Source organism: Neovison vison, chromosome 12, assembly GCF_020171115.1.
Source record: "Neovison vison isolate M4711 chromosome 12, ASM_NN_V1, whole genome shotgun sequence".
Lineage (NCBI taxonomy): Eukaryota > Metazoa > Chordata > Mammalia > Carnivora > Mustelidae > Neogale > Neogale vison.
In genome coordinates, this window is record NC_058102.1 from 7,438,335 (window position 1) to 7,453,628 (window position 15,294).

The 15,294-nt window shown below is 46.1% G+C and overlaps 1 non-coding gene across 1 annotated transcript; it reads left to right on the top strand.

Moving 5' to 3' along the window:
• The first annotated feature begins 14,175 nt into the window (after positions 1 to 14,175).
• On the top strand, positions 14,176 to 14,282 carry LOC122892863. The gene has a single exon (XR_006381535.1). It is a non-coding gene; the product is annotated as a small nucleolar RNA U13 (small nucleolar RNA).
• The last annotated feature ends 1,012 nt before the right edge of the window (positions 14,283 to 15,294 follow it).

The following is a 15,294-nucleotide window of genomic DNA, read 5'->3' on the forward strand; positions in this document are numbered from 1 at the left end:
GGGTGTAGAGATTACTAAAAACAAAACAAAAACCTTAAAAAAATAGACAAAGGAAAAAAAAGAATCTAAATGTAATAAGTGGAGGCTGAATATATTAAAAATATGTCTCAGTTTGCAGTCCACCACATAGACGTGAAAGTCTTTGATTTTTTTCTTTCTTCAACCCCTTCTACTACCAATCCCATATTCATGCTATTAACCAGCATTGTTGGTTCTACTACCAAAATATAGCCTGTACTCCTCCACCACTACCCTGCGAATAGAAGCCACCAGCTCACTGCAACAGCCTTCCAACGGTCCCTGTTTGAGTTTTCACCTTCTTTAATCCATACAGGTGATATTTTAAATCATAAGCCAGATCATGTTCATCCTCTTGCTAGAAACCTCTGCTAGCTTCCCCTTGCACTTTGAATAAAATTCAAACATTCCACCAGCCCCTGAAAGACCCTTTGCTTTCTCTTCAACCTGCTCCTGTACTACCATCTCCACCTTTCACTGCATCGGTCCATTCACTCCTTGTTCTGGACTGCCAAGCTTGAATTCGCCTTAGGTCCTTTGCACTCGATGGTCTTTGTGTGGGACATTCTTTCTGTGGCTCTCCTGGATGGCTCTTCATTTTTCAAATTTCAGCTCAAAGTCACCTCCTTAGGGACCTTATTTAAAGTAGCTTTTCCCTCTCCTCACTCTGTATCCCTTCACCCATTTCACAAAAGTTCTTTATAATACTTGTTTCTGTCTTAAATTATCTTGTTTGTTTATTTCTTTATTGTCTATATCCCATCACTGGATGTAAGCGGCACAAGGGCAGGGACTTAGCCTGTCTTGTTCTCTACTATATTTCCAGAGCTGAGAACAGATCCTAGCATATACTAGGATCAGTGACTAAAGAGATAGATAATAAGACTTAGGTAAGTCTTATTAATAATAGATAAGAGATAATAAGACTTGAAGGATTACAACAGGATGCTTCTTAAAGGCAGAGCACTGGATTAGGTAGCTTGCTGTTCTGACCCTGGAGAACTGTTTTGTTTTGCCACTAAAAGGGTTCTGGGCCCCATTCCTTCATGAGGAGACTTCAGCCTTCCCTCTTGGGCCTCACCTTCTTCATGAAATAAACTGGATTCAGTTAATCTCATTCAACTTGAAAAATTCCAAGATTTCAAATGAAATATGAACCAAATATTTCAAACCAACCAAATTCAACATCAAGCATGATAAACAGAGTCTAGGTTTTACTTTGTACAGTAGAAATAATAGGGTCATCTCATTGGGTTGTAAGAACTAGAAATATGAAACAGGCAGTGCCTGCCTTATACCGGGTGCAGTCAATGGTGGTTATCATCATCCTTTTAGACACCAGAAGGGCAGCAACGAGAAGGATAAAACAGCTAAGAAGAATCTCCTTTATATGTTGCTTAACCTTTTATTAATTTTCAAAGTACAACCAGAGGGGCACCTGGCTGGCTCAGTTGGTAGAGCATGCAACTCAATCTTGGGGTCATGGGTTCAAACCCCATGTTGTGTGTAGAGCTTACTTAAAAAAAAAAAGTACAACCATAAACTTTACAGGCAGGGAATATGCTCATAGCAAATCATGCTGTTCAACAAATATTTATTTACTGCATGCCAGGCACAGTGCTAGACTCTGGGAAGACACAGGTGAACATCTCTGTGCATCCACATGGAGTTCACTGCCTCCTGCAGGAAGACAGTGAAAACGTAATGTATGATTGAGCTGAGAAGGTACATGGCAGGGAGCTGTGATGGAGGCTAGAGAAGGGAGTGCCTAGAAGGGGTTATGACTTGCCTGATGAGAAGCAGCCAGTTAGGATAGGAAGGTCATTGGGAAAAAGGCATTCCAGAGACACAGAAGTTAGGGAGGGTGGCAAACAGCTCTGTTGGCAGAAGAATGTGATGGGAAACCTTTAAAGGTTTTAAGCAGGGTAGTAAATTGATTTGATTATGCTTTAAAAGACCATTCTCTGGTTGCAGTGTGGAGAATGGATTGGAGATGGATTGAGAGAAGCAGCAGTTAGAAGGCTCTTGTAATGGGGCGCCTGCGTGGCTCAGTGGGTTAAGCCGCTGCCTTCGGCTCGGGTCATGATCTCAGGGTCCTGGGATCAAGTCTCGCATTGGGCTCTCTGCTCAGCAGGGGGACTGCTTCCCTTCCTCTCTCTCTGCCTGCCTCTCTGCCTACTTGTGATCTCTCTCTGCCAAATAAATAAATAAAATCTTTAAAAAAAAAAAAAAAAAAAGAAGGCTCTTGTAACGATCCCAATGAAGGATGATGGTGGCTTGGACCATGGCAGACTCAGAGGGCACGCAGAAAAGTAGAATTTTTGAGAAATGTGTTGGAGGGGCGCCTGGGTGGCTCAGTGGGTTAAACCGCTGCCTTCGGCTCAGGTCATGATCTCAGGGTCCTGGGATCGAGTCCCGCATCGGGCTCTCTGCTCAGCGGGGAGCCTGCTTCCCTCTCTCTCTCTGCCTGTCTCTCTGCCTACTTGTGATCTCTCTCTGTCAAATAAATGAAGTGAAATCTTTAAAAAAAAAAAAAAGAAAAAGAAAAGAGAAATGTGTTGGAGGCAGTAATTAACTGTACAGAGTGGGGGAGAGTGAAGAATCCAGAAGGACTCTGGGAAGGCATGTCAAATGGATAGATACTGGAAGAGTCATCTCTAATAGTTAAAAACTGTGGCATGAATGAATGAGGTTCTGTGGTTGAATAGACGGTATTAAGGATTCTACTTAGTCGGAGATGCCTGTGGGGAAGAGGGCAGGAAGGCAGTTGGACTTTATTGGAGAACTCTGAACTGGAGACCTGTATCCTGCATTCTTTGGCACCCTCCAAGACCGCGTGAGAGTCCCCAGTTTGGACATCGTGATGCATACGTGTATCCACAATACAAGAAAGTAGAAATTTAAGCTTTCCATCAGTTTTAGAGCATTTCAACAAAAGAGTTTGAAGACTTTGGGAGAGGGAAAGAAGCAGAGTGTGCACCCCAGTAACAGGAACTGTTAGTAAGTTGAAATGACCGTTAATTAGGAATTCAGTTGAAACATCTTACTGAACACAGGTTGCTAAGCGACAGTGGCTCCTGGAACCATGTGGTCATTCCTTCTGCCACAGCGCTCTTGGGCCTGGGTCTCACGCTGTAGCACAGGTACTCTTTTCAGTTGGTCGGAGCCGTGCCTTTAACCACGGACCTCATATACCCCTCTCTTTCCAGGGCCTCCTATCCGTGAGTCACGATCTCTCTCTCTCTCTCTCTCTCTCTGGGGTCAGTTGATTTCTCTTACTCTGTTGGACCATTCCCAATAGCAACACAAATATGTTCTTATGTCCTCAACTATACAAATAAATCCCTCAAACCCACCTCCTCTGTCCCCTGCATTCCACCCCCAATTTTTTGAAAGTCTTGTCTGCACATACTACCTCCCCTTCTGCTTCTCCATCTGTCCCCACCCTCCACCAAAACTGTTGTCAAGTTCCTGTACAACTTCTCCCCTGCACAGCCACACCTCTCTTCTCTCTGCAGCATTTGGCACAACTGATCATTCCAGCCTTCGCGAAACGCTGTCCTTTCTTGGGATCCCTTTGGTCTTCCTCCTGCCTCTCTGGCCAGTTCTCTCCCCATTGCAGGGCCTGAACCTCAAGTATTTGCATTCTCCAGGACTCTGCCCTGGGCCTGCCTTTTTTCACTTTACTTCTCACCATAAGTGAGCTCGTTTATTTTTAGTATGGTAAATAGCCTTTATATGCCCCCAGTTCACATCTCCAGCCCATGTGTGTGTGATCTGAGCTCCAGACTCATAGACCCATCTTTACAGATGACAACTGCACATTGCATCATAAACCACACAACAGAACACTTTATTTCCTTACCCCATACCTATTTCTCTTCTAGTTTCCCCCATTTCAGTACATAGCACTACTAAACCACTCAGGGAACTTCTTGATTCCTCCCTCTCCATCTGTCCTTTCTATCCGCCAGCAAATCCCATTAATTCTCCTAAACCCACCTCAAATATTTCTCCTCCTTTCTAGTCCCACTGCCCCTTAAGTCCATCAACCCTCCCCTGGATTCCACTGCAGCTGGTCTCCTCTCGTACCCTAGCCCATAACTTGGATTAACTCTCCTGCATCACCAATTTGCAGGCTGGGTGCTCTTTTCTATACCAAATCACCCACTTCTGCCTGGCCTCCCCCCCAATTATTTTACAAGACCTTTGGGGGAGGGGGCAAAAAGGACGTCACAGTTCCTGTCCTCATAGAGCTTCTATGCCAATGTGATCTAAAGGAACGGAGCCCAACGCTTTCCGAGCCCCGGCCTGAGGCCCGCACGGTGCTAACCGCTTTGACGCTGGCCCGCGACCGGTGACTCTGGGCAGGCCTGAGCTCGCCTCCTCGGCAAAATGGGACGGCAAAGGGTACTCCGGCCCCAAGGGCTCCCGCGCAGCGGTGCAGGGGCAGGCGGTGGGGAGAGGCGGGGGGCGCGGGGCGGGGCGGGGCCCGTGGCCACGTGGCCGGGGGCGCGCGCCGGTTCCGAGCGCCAACCGCCGGCCGTCCCGCCCGCCCCGCCCCGCGGTCCGCCTCCCGGCGCGCGGCCGACCCGCCCGCCCCGAGGCTGGGAGGCGGCAGCCCCCGTCCGGGCGAGCCCGGCCGGAGCTGGGAGGAGCGCGGTGCGGGCTCGCCTGGACTGCGGCGCCCCTGCTTTGGGGTGGTAGTGGCGGGGGGGGGGACGGTCCATGCTGGCCGCGTAGGACCGAGGCGCGGGGACCGAACGGCCAGCCGGCCTCCGGCAACCATCGAGCTGGGGGCTGGCGGAGCTGGGACACCGCCCCGGGGTTGCGCCCCTGGGGGCGGGGGGCGGCGAGACCCCTCCCCCCTTTGTCTTGGGTACTCGGAGGTGCGGGGCTGCGCCCGGGCCCGAGCCGCGAGCACAGATCCCTGCTCTGAGCGAGCCCTTAAAGTGCCCCGGCTTTGATTGCAACCCCGGTGCGCGGGGGAGCGGGAAAGGGAGGGATGAGCTGGCAGACAAAGCGTAACTGCCATTATTAAGCACCTAGGCTGGCCGGGCGCGGTCACCACCCTTTTTTCTCGAGGTGGCCGCCGAGGCACACGGGACACAAAACAGGTGCCCTAGGACTGTGGAAGAGGCAGATCCGGGATGCGAACCTGGGACTTTTGGCTCTTGGCCCAGTGCGCCAGGCTGAGGAAAACGTGTACTTTGAAAACCGGGAAGGGTTTGGTGAGTGGCAGTAACTGAGCGAGCTCTGCCCTCATCGCCCTGGGGAAGACATTTGATTTTTTTTTTTTTTAAATAGGCCACACTTTCCTCCTCCATAAAAATGTCCCGACTTAAGAAAACTAATAACCAATCTGTAAGAAGTGCTTTGCAACGCGGAAAGCACTTTCAGTTACGTTGTCATAGATAATGCCTCACAATGAACTCACCAAGTAAGCTTTTTTCTTAGCCTCCTTGGACCGACGAAGGAATTGTGTCCTAGAGAGGTTTGTTAGGTCAGGGAGCAGTGACCCCTGCATCACTATTGAATAAATCAGAGGTTTTTCAGGATAACTGCCTTGGATGGGCATAAAGCTCAGAAACTCAAACATCCTGTGATCTCATCATCTACTAGTCTAGAATGATACCTTTGCCGGATCTCCTAGCCCTCGCCAGCTTCCAGCATCTCTAGCCCAGAAACCCAAATGGCCACCGTGGAGCTATGACTATTAATGTTTCTTTCCAGTTTGGGCTGGGCTATGGGGAGTCCTTTAGGCAAAGCCCAAACTGAGAGGGAGTTGTTGACTGAATACAGAAAATTTCAACTGTTTTGGGTTTTCTGAGTAATGATTATTTTGAGGGCATTGGTAACAAATAGTAATAATTTTGTCCTTCCTGTTGACAGGTCCACCTCCTAGCAAATCATTTGGAATGAACATGAGAAATGTAAGTAGGGATTTTTAAGTATCCGTTAAAGGAGCCTAAACTGTTTATGAAATGATGGCAGTTAATTTGGTGATACCATTTCTGGGTGTATACAGTTAATTGGGAGTTAATTATCACACGCCCATTTTAAGGCGTGAAGAGGGGTCTGCACAGGTCTGTCACCACAAGCGCTGACAAGTCTCCTGAGAGATACTATTTTTATTTTTTTTTTTTATTCCCTCTGGGCCTGTGAAAGGGAAGATGGACCATGTGTTTCCTAAGGTCTGTGATGTGTGGCAGGTGTTTTCTGGCATAAGTGTTTTCCTTTATCCTGTAACCACCTTTATCCTCACAACAAACTTAAAAGGCAGGAGACATTCTTATCTTTTTAAGAACTGAGGCTTAAGCTTACTAAGGCTAAATAAACCCGTCCTCCCGGTGCCAAAACAACTTTTCACTAAACCACACCTTTCATGTCATTGACCCAGGTTCAGGGTCAACAGATACTTAATGAATGTCTACTTACCCCAGGTGCTTTCAAATATTTTATTGAATCCTCATGACAACCGACCATGCCTTTTGCTCGTTTCAGCTGATCACCTTAAAATCAATTAGCAAGGCTTCTAAAAAAATAGCCCACTCCCTCTGGTAGGACAGGAGAGAAGCATTTGTAAATCCATGGGAATGTTTATCGGCCCTCTTTCTAAAAACGATGGGTGCTGGGGGGCTGGCAACAGCAGCTGTTCCCGTGGTCCGATCCTGACGTCTCCAAAAGAGTGGTGTGAAACAGAAATGTGGGACTTCCATGGGCAAACGGAACTGGAGGAGCGTTTTCTTCTACTGATGACAATTAAGTCTGAAAATGCCATTGGTTTCCTGTGATAGATGCACACATAGGGATTAATATGGGACTCGCCATTGATCCGATCCTTGGATCAAGTAGGTGTTACTTACGAAAAAGCATCAGGTGGAAATTCTGACATGGCTATAAGCCAGGATGTGCGAAGGGGCTGGATAGGTGGGCAGGGAGGGTTCCAAGTTTGAAGGGCCTTGGATGTTATTCTAAGACATTTGCGTGTTAATATGTGGGCAGTGGGAGCCACGACAGTGTTTGAAAGGGCAGTGACTTGATAGGTATGTGCTGTAGGGGGAGGTCCGCGGCCCAGTTGAGGAGGGATTGGAGCAGGTGGAACGGAAGCAGGGAGGCCAGGAAAAGAACTGTTGCAGTTAGTTAATTGGAATGACTGTGGAAGTGTCCAGTAACTGATAAAAATGCTAACCTCTGTCATCCACTGAGCTCTCCCTGTGTGGCCAGATTCTCTGCGAGGGGCTTGTACGCATTACCTTATGCACCCTTTGAGCTAAATATTTTTATCCCCATTTTACAGGGTAGGAGGCTATGAAGATGGCTTGTACGAAGTCACACAGTGACTAAGTGGTAGAGCCAGAGTTCAAGTCCACATCCATCTGATCTAAAGCCTTAGGGCTGCAAATCTAAGTCTGTGTTGCAAACTTAAACACCTGTGACTAGGTCTAGGCAGACTATCTGGATCTTTGTACAGCAGAACTTGCCATATAAAGTACCAGCCTAGTTGATCTGTATCTGAAATGTATCCCAAATCTGCCCTCTTACCTCCTTGGCCTGCCATGCCAGATGAGTGAACATCAGTTTCTGCCCGCGGTTCTAGTAGATGTCTAACTATTTTCCCAGTGGCCTCACTTGCCAGCCTAAAACCTGTTTTACACATAATAGCCTGACTGATCTCTTTAAAATCTATATTAGGGTGGGCACCTGGGCGGCTCAGTCAGTTAAGCATCTGACTCTTTTTTTTTTTATTTTTATTTTTATTTTTTATTTTATTTATTTGAGAGAGAGAAACAGTGAGAGAGAGAATGAGCGAGGAGAAGGTCAGAGAGCGAAGCAGACTCCCCATGGAGCTGGGAGCCTGATGTGGGACTCGATCCTGGGACTCCAGGATCACACCCTGAGCCGGAGGCAGTCGTTCAACCAACTGCGCCACCCAGGCGTCCCTGACTCTTTTTTTTGATAGATCACAAGTAGGCAGAGCAGCAGGCAGGGAGAGAAGGGGAAGCAGGCTCCCCCCTGAGCAGAGAGCCTGATGTGGGGCTCAATCCCAGGACCCTGAGACTGGGACCTGAGCCGAAGGCAGACGCTTAATCCACTGAGCCACCCAGGTGCCCCTAAGCATCTGGCTCTTGATTTAGGCTCAGGTCATGATCCCAGGTCCTGGGATTCGGCCTGACATCTGGCTCTATGCTCAGTGCAGAGTCTGCTCAAGATTCTCTCTCCCTCTCTCTCTCTCTGCCCCTCTCCTGCACTTGTGCGTACACTCTCTCTCTCTCAAATAAATAAAATCTTTCAAAAATATATATATTGGAATATATATTTTAATCTTTAATTTAGTTAATCTTATTTAAATTTTTATAAAATGTATATATTCGTCAAGGGTACCTGGCTGGCTCAATCAGTAGAAAATACAACTTTTTTTTTTTTTTTTAAGATTTTATTTATTTATTTGACAGAGAGAGAGATCACAGAGAGGCAGGCAGAGAGCCTGATGAGGGGCTCGATCCCAGGACCCTGAGATCATGACCTGAGCCAAAGGCAGAGGCTTTAACCCACTGAGCCACCCAGGCATCCAAAATACAACTATACTATTAACAAAAAGCTAGGTTCTGTTCTCTGCCACTCACAATTCCGTCTGCAAATCCTGAAGCAGAAGTACTTCTCACCACTAAATATATCCCCATATGTCCGCTTTTCTGCATTCCCACGGCTCCCATCCTTCTCTGGCTCCTGACTGGCTCTCTCTGACACCACGACCGCCTCCAAGCTGGTCGCCTAAATCACCGGCCTCAGGCCTTCTCTCCTGACTGCACACCGGTACCTGCGGAAGCAAAGAATGAGGTGTGTTATGAGGGCAGAAATGTTTATTTATGTTTATGATGTCTCCGGAAAATGTGCTAGCTGGCCCTAGTGTGTGCGTGTGCTAGGTTGCTAGAACAGAATCCCACAGATGGTGCAGCTTAAACAGCCGAGAGTTATTTTCTCGCAGTTCCCAAGGGTCAGAAGCCTAAGATTCAAGCGACGGCCGCTTTTCCTTTCTCTGAGGCCTCACTCGTGGGCTTGCAGATGCCGCCTTCTCGCGGTGTCCTCATGTGGTCATTTCTCTTTCGTTCTTTCTTTCTTTCTTTTTTAAGATTTTATTTATTTATTTGACAGAGAAAGTCACAAGGAGTCAGAGAGGCAGGCAGAGAGAGAGGGGGAAGCAGGCTCCCCGCTGAGCAGAGAGCCCGATGCGGGGCTTGATCCCGGGACCCTGGGATCGTGACCTGAGCCGAAGGCAGAGGCTTTAACCCACTGAGCCACCCAGGTGCCCCTCATGTGGTCATTTCACCAAATGTGTGCACACATTTGTGTCCTCATCTCTCCTTACAAGGACACCAGTCAGACTGGGTGAGGGCCCACCTGCGGGACCTGGTTTTACCCCGACTACGTCTTTACCGGCCCTATCCCTAAATACAGTCAGAGTCTGACATACTGGGGTTAGAATCTGAACATAGGAATTGAAAGGGGGCTGGACGCAATTCAGCCCATTCCACAAAGGACATTGGTCTGATACTGCACAAAGCTTCGGGGTTGAGGCCGTTTCAATGCAAGCTCACATTACATTCCTTTAGATAACCTCCTGCCTGTGCAAAGCTGAGGTGATGGTGGTGGTTGTGATAAAAAAAGTTTTGTGCGGGGGCGCCTGGGGGGCTCAGTCAGTTAAGTGGCTGCCTTTGCTGGGGTCATGATTCTAGGGTCCTGGGATCAAGCCCCGCATCGAGCTCCCAGCTCTGCGGAGAGCCTCCTCCTCCCTCTCCCTCTGCCTGCCGTTCCATTTGTGCTTTCTCGCTGTCTCGCTGTCAAATAAATAAATAAAATCTTGAACAATGTTTTTTTTAGAAAAGTATTGTGCCTAGATGAATGTGAAACAGGAAATGGGTCCTGCTTCCAAGGTTTGAGGTGTGTGGTGTCAAACAGCCATTAAGTTCTTAGGACATAAATACTTACTGAATTTGTTTGTTTGTTTGTACTTAATCAACAGAACTAGTAGGTATTTCTGTAGGCCTAGGAGGTCATGAAACGATTATAGAAACACTAGATGCCCCAAGATTGTGAAAATGCAGGAAACTCCTTTACTCCAAATGGGTCAGTGGATCCCAGAAATCGGAAACACCAGGGAAGATTTTTTTTTTAAGATTTTATTTACTTATTTGACAGAGAGAGACACGCAGTGAGAGAGGGAACACAAGCAGGGGAAGTGGGAGAGGGAGAAGCAGGCCCCCGTCAAGCAGGGAGCCCAACACGGGGCTCGATCCCAGGACCCTGGGATCATGACCTGAGCTGAAGGCAGACGCTTAACGACTAAGCCACCCATGTACCCCACCAGGGAAGATTTTAATTAAGCAGATTTCTCCAGGTCCCACCCTGGACCTATTGAAGAAATATTTGGGACTTGAGCCTTGGGTCAGTTTTGGGATCCACTGGTCTAAGCTAACCCCTTCATGAAGGCCTAGAAAGGGAAATGTTTTGCCAGAGGTCACACAGCAAGTTAGCAGCTGAGCTACACCTAGAATTGAGATTGAATGGAACCATCAGATTTTCTTTCTCTTCTTGAACATTTCTCATATCCATACCTGCAAATGTCAGGGCCATTTGCTGCTTAAAGATATATATGATCCTGACCTCAATGACAGATGGAAATTACATGGAGAGACTTCGTGTTAAATACATCAGTTGCATTTTTATTTTTTATTTTTTTATTTTTTTAAAGATTTTATTTATTTATTTGACAGAGAGAAATCACAAGTAGATGGAGAGGCAGGCAGAGAGAGAGAGGGAAGCAGGCTCCCCGCTGAGCAGAGAGCCCGATGTGGGACTCGATGCCAGGACCCTGAGATCATGACCTGAGCTGAAGGGAGCAGCTTAACCCACTGAGCCACCCAGGCGCCCCTCAGTTGCATTTTTAAAAAAGATTATTTATTTATTTGCGAGAGAGAGAGAGAGAGAGAGAGAGAGCGAGCACGGGGAGGGACAGAGGCAGAGGGAGAGGGACAAGCAGACTCTGGGCTGAGCAGGGATGTGGGGCTCCATCCCATGACCCTGAGATCATGACCTGAGCAGAAATCAAGAGTCGGATGCTTCACTGAGCACCCCCAGGCCCCCCACATCAGTCACATTTTAAAAATTTATATCATGTAAGATCTATATGAGGAAAACCGTGAAGCTCTGATGAAAGATCTTAAAGAGGAATTAAGTAAATGGAGAGATAGTTCATGTTTTTGAATAGGAAAACTCAATATTGCCAAGATGTCCATTCTTTCCAACTTGGTCTACAGATTCAGTTCAATCCCAGTCAAAATCCCATAAGTTCTTCTGTGGATGTTGACAGGTTCTAGAGTTTGTATGTAGAGGCAAAAAGAATAGTCAACTCAGTATTGATGAGTGAAGTCAGAGTGATGTAGGCAGGCCAGGTCTGAGAATCTGGAGGGGGTCCTGTAGGACCAGCCAGGACAGTCCCAGGATGCATTGAGGAGACATCAAATGGGGACAGCATCGCCGCTAGGAGGAGAGTTTATTGAAAGTCTAGAGACAGTGCAGGTACAGACAGACTGTCTGGGAAACTTGGAAAAGAAAGAGTGAGTCTCATCTTTGTTCAAATTTTTGCTCTGCAAAGGGGTTTTAACTGAGGATTGTAGTCTGGTGCATGTGTCCCCTTAGACAACCAGGAACTGGTTAGAGGCGTCCTGGGTGCTCTTCCTTGGAGCTGGGGAATCTTGGTGTCGATGCCTTGCACCAGTGATCTGGAATATGCATGTGATGGCTTGTCTGGTCCTTCTCACCTGGTCCTTTCTTAGATGTCATCTATTCTAGAGAAATTGTCAACTCCTTATCCCTTATAAGGAAGATATGCACTATTTGCATTCTGAGGTTTGTGTAAAAGTAGGGGCGTAGGTCCTAGCAAGAATAGAAGCAGGATGGGCGCTTGGGTGGCTCAGTGGCTTAAAGCCTCTGCCTTCAGCTCAGGTCATGATTCCAGGGTCCTGGAATCAAGCCCCCATCGGGCTCTCTGCTCCGCAGGGAGCCTGCTTCCTCCTCTCTCTCTGCCTGCCTCTCTGCCTACTTGTGATCTCTGTCTGTCAAATAAATTAATAAAATCTTAAAAAAAAAGAATTAGGAGAAAGTAATTAAAAAGAATAGAAGCAGGAAAAGGAGGAAAAAGCTGATTTCTCTGCAGTCTTTCAGTTTCTCTATCTCAAGAGGACCGACACTACCCAACTTCCAAGACTTCCTATAAGGCTATAGTAATCAAGCCAGTGGTACTGATGAAGAATAGAGAAATGGGTCAGTGGAGCAGAATAGAGAGCCCAGAAATAGAGCCGCATAAAAACAGCCAACTCCTTGACCAAGGAGAAGAGGCAATACAATGGAGCCAGGCGTCTTTTTAACAAACGGTGCTGGAACAACTGGACATCCGTATGCAAAAAAATGAATCCAGACAGAGACCGATCACCCTCAACAAAATTTAATTTAATATGGATCATAGATCTACAAGTAAAATGCAAAACTGTGAAACCCCTAAGAGATAACATAGGGGAAAATCTGGATGATCATGGAGATGGTGATGACTTTTTTTTTTTTTAAGATTTTATTTATTTATTTGACAGACAGAGATCACAAGTAGGCAGAGAGGCAGGCAGAGAGAGAGGAAGGGAAGCAGGCTCCCTGGGATCATGACCTGAGCCGAAGGCAGAGTCTTCACCCACTGAACCACCCAGGTGCCCCAAGCTTTTTAGGTACAACAAAGGCATGATCCATGTAAGAAATAACCAATAAACTAAACTTCATTAAAATTAAAAAGTTTTGCCCTGCAAAGGACATTGTCAAGAGAATGAAAAGCCAGACTGGGTGAAAATATTTGCAAAAGATACCACTCTGGTAAAGGATTATTATCCATAATATACAAAGAACTCTTAAAATGCAATGATAAGGGGCACCTGGGTGCCTCAGTCATTAAGCATCTGTCTTTGGCTTGGGTCATGATCCTGGGGTCCTGGATCAAGCCCCGCATCGGGCTCCCCGCCTGCTTGGCAGAGAGCCTGCTTATCTCTTTCCCACTCCCTCTGCTTGTGTTCCTTCTCTCGCTGTAGTAAATAAAATCTTTAAAGAAAAATGCAATAAGAAGAGAACAACCTTAAAAAAAATGGGCCAAAGATTTTAACAGACTCAGAACAGATGGCAAGTAAGCACATGAAAAGATGCCCTACATCAAGTAACCCCAATGAAATAAAAACTAAAACAACAATGAGATGCCTCTTTACACGTATTGGAACCCCCAAAATCTAGAACACTGACAACATCAAATGCTCTCGAGGATATGGAGCATCAGGAACTCACATTCATTGCTGGTGGGAATGCAAAATGGCACAGCTGCTTTGGAAGACCAATTGGTGGTTTCTCACAAAACTAACCATAATCTAACCATACCATCCAGCAACTTTGCTTCTTGGTGTTTACTCCAAGGAGCTGAAGACTTATGTCCACAAGAAAACCCGCATATGGATGTCCATAGCAGTTGCCAAAACTTGGAAGCAACCGAGTTCTTCAGGAGGTGAATGGATAAATAAACTGTGGTCCATTCAGATAATGGGGAATTTTTCACCGCTAAAAAGAAATGAGTTATCAAGCCATGAGAAGACACGGAGGAACCTTAAATGCATATAACTAAGTGAAAGAAGTCTGAAAAGACTACATGCTATATGATTCCGCTTGTTTGACATCTGGAACAGGCAAAACCATGGAGATAATAAAAAAGATGAGTGGATGCCATGAGTTGGGGGAGGGAGAGATCAAGAGGACACAGAAGATTTTTAGGGAAGAAGATATTCTATGTGATGCCATCCTGGTGGATATAGATCCTACATTTGTCTAAACCCCTAGAATGGGCAACACCCAGGTGAACCCTCACGTCAGCTGTGGACTTTGGATGATAATGACGGATCAGTATAGGTTCACAATGTATGTAACAAGTGTCCTGCTCTGGTGGGGATGTTGTTGGGGGGAGGCAATGGATGTGTGGGGGCAAGGGATGTAGAGGAAATCTCTGTACTTTCCACTCAATGTAGCTTTGAACCTAAAACCACTCTAAAAATTAAAAGTCTATTAAAAAGATTGTAGATACTTTTATGCCTCATAGATGTGACTACTGGGAGGTCATGCTATTCTTGTGTGAGCTGTACTACCCTCAAAGCTTATCACAACACTGGCATATGACCTGTCTGATGTGGGGGGAAAAATCTGTCTAGAAGTCAATAAACAAGTTTATGAATCCCCATTAGTAGCACAGTCCCATTTAGTGAAGCAAAAAGAGAATTGTATTATATTATATAATGCTAAGTAATCGAAGCTATTTTAATGAGTCATTACAGGGACCTATTGAAAGACACGGGACAATATAAGGGAAATATAAAATGTTCCTGGGGCGCCTGGCTGGCTAATTTGGTAGAGCCTGCAGCTTTTGATCTCAGGTTTGTGAATTCAAGTCCCATGTTGGATGTGGAGCTTATTTAAAATAATATTAATAATAAATCAGTGAGATCATACAATTGTCTTTCTCTAATTGAGTTATTTCGCTTAGCATAACACCTTCTAGTTCCATCCATATTGTTGCAAATGGCAATATTTTTGTTTTTTTTGATGGCTGCATAGTATTCCTGTGTGTGTGTGTGTGTGTGTGTGTGCGTGTGTATCATCCGTTCATCTGTTGATGGACATCTAGGCTCTTTTCATAGTTTGGCTATTGTGGACATTGCTGCTATAGACATTGGGGTGCAGGTGCCCCTTTGGATCACTACATTTGTATCTTTGGGGTAAATACCCCATAGTGCAATTGCTGGGTCATAGGGTAGCTCTAATTTCAACTTTTTGTGGAACCTCCATACTGCTTTCCAGAATGATTGCACCAGCTTACGTTCCTGTCAACACTGTAGGAGGGTTCCCCTTTCTCTGCATCCTCATTAACACCTTTCGTTTCCTGACTTGTTAATTTCAGCCATTTTGACTGGTGTGAGGTGGTATCTCACTGTGGTTTCGATTTGTACTTCCCTGATGCCCAGTGATGTTGAGCACTTTTTCATTTGTCTGTTGGCCATTTGGTTGTCTTTGCCAAAATGTCTGTTCATGTTTTCTGCTTATTTCTTGATTGGATTATTTGTTCCTTGGGTGTTGAGTTTGATATGTTCTTTATAGATTTTGGATACTGGCCCTTTATCTGCTATGTCATTTGCAAATATATTC